Here is a 5,081-nt window from a genome sequence, read left to right as displayed (position 1 = left end):
CCGTGTTTTATTTTTATTTTGCTCACGTACATTTTTGCTTTTGCTTTTGTCGACTACACAGTATAGTAGGGTCAGTTGTGTACCGTCTGTGAGAAGAACAGCACCATAACCCAATTCTCTCAGCTAGAAATTTGGAAACGACATGCTGTACTGCTTGGTATTTACGCCAGAAGCTCCAATACGAACGTTTCAGAGCGTTAGGGTGTCAGTCTGAGGACAGTGTAATCTGAGGACATGTACCGAGAGTAATAAAAATCAAACAGCTAGTCAACATCATGATGTTTGGAGTAATCACTAGTGATGGCGATGTTATACCTATATTCACCTTCTCACACGGCCTCAGTCTCAACACGGATGCCTACATCAAGTATCCGGAGGAGGTAGTGTTACCCTGAGTCAAGAGGGTGGCTGCCAACAGGGCTTTGTGCCAAGACACACAAGCAGGAGCACCAAGTCATGGCTGTCTGACAATTTCTGCAACCACATCACCCCTAACATCTGACTACCTAACTCCCCAGACTGCAACCTCTTTGGTTCTTATGTGTAGGGCGCAGTTGAGCAAGAGACCACCAAAGATGAACTGAAGGCGAGGCTTATGGCAGCATCCACCAACTTAAGCAAGGAGATCGTCCAGAAGTGTTGCAGGAGATTCCGAAGTCGTCTGGAGGTCGTGTTTGGAGCCAATGGTGATTCCATTGAACAAATTTATTCTTTAGTATTTCAAGATTTTTATGTAATTTTGGTAAATATATCTGTTAAAATGAGATGTCACTGTTATCCTAATTTTTGCGTAATTTAGACGACAATGTATTCACCGCACTCTGTATGTATGTATGTAAATATATATATATATGTATTATTCTGTATTTTTGTGAATGTGTATTGAATAATATTTTTGTATATATCATGGCTTCCCAAAGTGGGCCATTTCAACTTACAGGTGGGCAATAGACGACTTTCTAAAAAAAGGTGGGTTGTTTGAGATTTTAGAGGGCGATATGAATATTTTGTGGGTGACTATGAATTTTTAGAAATTAAGTCTGCATTTACTGATATCTAGGTATGCCTAGAATAAGGATGCACTTTTATCGATTTGACTACTCGCATGAGACGTCCATTTGTATTTAAAAAGCAGATTTGTTTATCGATTGAATATTTTTGCCGCAGTCATTGAGATGGTTGTCATGCGTGCTAAAAATAGCAGCCAAATAGGCCTAGGCCTTAGATCACACTCCACTACAAATTTTGATTTTTTTTTTTGTAGGGTAGATTATCGTATGAAGCCCCACGTATAGAATTCAAATTCGCAAACATTTTCTGAACACTCAGAAAAAATAAAAAAAGTTATATTCTCCAGCGCTCTGAATTTTAATTTTCTATACAAGTGGATGAGTTAACTGTTGTGGACAATCAATGTTTGATGATGGTATATGTTCGGTATTTCAGCAAAGACCTTTAAACTTGTGAGGAAATGCTGTTCACAGAGAAATTGCCGCTTGATTCAAAAAGGTGCAACTATTTTTTACACTCTCAAGTCTTTCCTTTTTGAACATAATATCCCACTCAGTAATATTCTTCCCTGTGCGTCTGATGGAGCCCCTTCGATGATAGGAAGATACAGAGGTTTTTCTTCTCTCCTAAAGTATGAAATTTCCCACCAGGTACTAGCCGCTCATTGCTTGGCACACTGACAGCATTTAGTAGCAAAAAATATGAGCAGTAGATTGAATGGTGCGCTACAGTTAGTTATCAAGACTGTGAACCAATTGAAGTCCAGTACCTTGTCTGATCGAATTTCCGGTGAACTCTGAGAAATGATGAGGACCATACTAAACCGAAGTGCAGTGGCTGTCAAAAGGAAACTGTTTTACGTTATGTTGAACTCTTTTATATAATATCTTTTTCTTTGAAGATACTCCACTATCCGCGTCATTGATGGCTGCAAGGTACGATATCTTTTTTCTTAGTAATATCTTCACAAGGTTAAATGATTTGGATAAGTTATTGCAAATGATTTACAATCGTTGATTGTAAATCATTTATCACAACCTCCATTTCCAAATTGTTGTTTAAGACTAACATTTCAAAACGTCAATTCTATTAATTTCCACAGCCAGATTTTTTGAAAGATGAATTGATGGATGAGGAGTTAACTACATATAACAACTATTTACAATAATTGGACGATAACATGGTGGAGTGATTTCAAGATGTTATTGCGCTGAATATTCCAAATTGGTATAGCAATCCGTTTGAGGTCGATGCAGTCGATTGCGAGGATAATGTTCAGGAGGAATGGATAGAATTACAAAATGAAAATGACGCCACAATGCGATATTGCCGTAATGGCAAAGAAGGTTTGTGGTGCGATTAGAGTATATTGAATTCCTACATAATCTATGGAAATGTCTGAAATTACTTTTGCTTGCCTTCCCTACCTCATACCTGGTTGAATCTGGTTTTAACCACGTTGGAACTTTATTTTTCTGTAAAAGAATTGGACTAGATGTGATACAACGAGAAGACTTGCAGCTAAAGTTGACACGTTTGAAACCGAATGTATCTGCACTAGCTGCATCGCAAGCCTCCATCCCATCTTGAAATGATTTAATTATAGATACAAAGTGATGCGGACATCCAAGCTTGCCAAGTATTTTCCATAGAAAGGTCTTATTCACAGTATCAAAGGCCTTGGTTAAATTAATGAATAACTGGACAAAATTCATATTCTGCTCATAGCACTTCTCCTGCATCTGTCTTGCTGTGAAAGTCAGATCCATTGTCCGTCTACCAAATCAGAAGCCACATTGAGATTCAGATAGGACATCATTTACGAGACACCCATTCAGGCGGGTAAGAATATTTACCAGAACCTTGCCAGCAGCTGATAGTAGAGCAATATCTCTGTAGTTACCACACATTATTCTGGCTCCTTTTCCTGTATAGAGAGGAAGAATGATTGCATCCTTCCGGTCCTTATGCATTGCACCATCTCTCCAAACTACAGAAATAAGTTCATGAAGGGACTGTATGAGGTAATCACCACCAAATCGCAAGACCTCAACATAAATTCCATCCTTTCCAGGTTACCTACCAAGATTCAATCTACTTATTGCTATCATTACCTCATCTATTGAGGGCATGGAATTTAAGGTATTCAGAGAAGTGTTCAATCCAACGACCTGTGATTTCTCTTGATTTAGTAAATAGAGTAGAAGACTCATTGGAATGCAAAGGAGCTGATGCAGAGCTCTTAGGTCCATAAGCTTGTTTCATATGATGGTAAAGCTTCTTGTTGTCATTTGCATCAGCAGCAGCCTGAACATCACGAGCAAGATCCTCCCACCAAATTTTCATCATCTTCCTGAGAGATCGCTGCAGTAGTGATTTTACACTGCTATAGTGGGCAAGTATTCTCTGCGCAGGAATACATTGTGGGCGTGGCGCTTTACAGTAAATAGTCGCTGAACGTAAGCATCATTTTCATCAAACCAGTCTCTATGTCTGGTAGTAGCATATCCCAGTGTTTCAGCAGCACATTGAAGAACCTGGTCTCGAAAATCTTTCCATACTGTAGTATTTTCCATATATATATATGCACATATGTGTGTGTGTGGGTGGGGGGGAAATATATATATTTATATACACATATATATTCACGTACATATATCTAAATGTATATATGTATATGTTTGTAAGTCTATATACGAATTTATAACGCGAAAAGGGAAAGTGATAGATAGATAGATAGATAGATAGATAGATAGATAGATAGATACATGATGGATGTATAGATAGATAGATAGATAGATAGATAGATAGATAGATAGATAGATTGATAGATAAGCAGGTACATAGACCCTCAAAGCTCAAATCAAATTAGATCCCACTATAAATATAAGTTTATATATTGGAGAGAGTGCAAAACATTAAAATTGGTGCTATTAATAATATATAAAGTTCTATAAACTGCTTACATACAAATTGATTCCTTTCATGGAAAATGGTTTTCTTATCCGTAAACAGCAAATTTGAGGAGGAAAAACAACAAAATATAGCATGTATATCTGTGAAAATAAAGCGTGTGTGTGTGTGTTTGTATACACACACACACACATACTTCAGAAATGTATGCGAACGAAAGAAGTTGTGTGTATATGAGAGAGTATATACGTGCACACACGCACACACACATACACGCTCTCAAACACATACACCCGCGCACGCACGCACACACACACACATACATATATATATATATAAATATATATATATATATATATATATATATATATATATATATATATATATATATATATATATATATATATATATATATATATATATGTATGTATGTATATGTATATATGTATATACATACGCATATATATACATAGACATATATACATACATGCACACACGTTCAAACAATTCATACAAAATTTATCAATTTTGTTCATGTTATTTTCATGTATATATCTTTATATCATTAATCGGTTACTTTAAATATGTATTTTTGTTTCCAAACTTCAATATTCTACTTTCTGTAATATGATGTTTTTGGTGTATTTTTTAATTTATTATATTAATTGTTGATACATTAATATGTGTATAACAGCCAATACATAAATCCAACCATCCATATATATGTGTGTGTGTGTGTGTGTCCATGTATGTATATTCTTATGTATGTATGTATGTATGTATGTATGTATGTATGTATGCATGTATACATTATATTCTTCTGAGTGCTTTTGTAAAATTGTCGAAATACAGTTTCTATCAGAAAAATCTATAAAAGATTATTGTTAATTATTTTGAATGCTTCAAATATTTAAACTTGTGTTTTAATAATGCATACAGCTGTTCTATTTTTGTGTAGAGAACTGGTTGTTTAACAATTTAGAAAATGTTTTTAGATCATCTATGTTGTATTATATTGTTGCTCAATAATAAATAACTATACAATACATTATAATCTAACGTAACATGCTTCAGCTTAAATTCATACACGTATATTTCCATCCACATATGTACAAACATATATAATTATGTATATATATATATATATATATATATAA

The sequence above is a fragment of the Octopus bimaculoides genome, chromosome 1, assembly GCF_001194135.2.
Source record: "Octopus bimaculoides isolate UCB-OBI-ISO-001 chromosome 1, ASM119413v2, whole genome shotgun sequence".
Taxonomy (NCBI): Eukaryota; Metazoa; Mollusca; class Cephalopoda; order Octopoda; family Octopodidae; genus Octopus; species Octopus bimaculoides.
Note: the sequence above shows the minus strand (reverse complement) of the source record.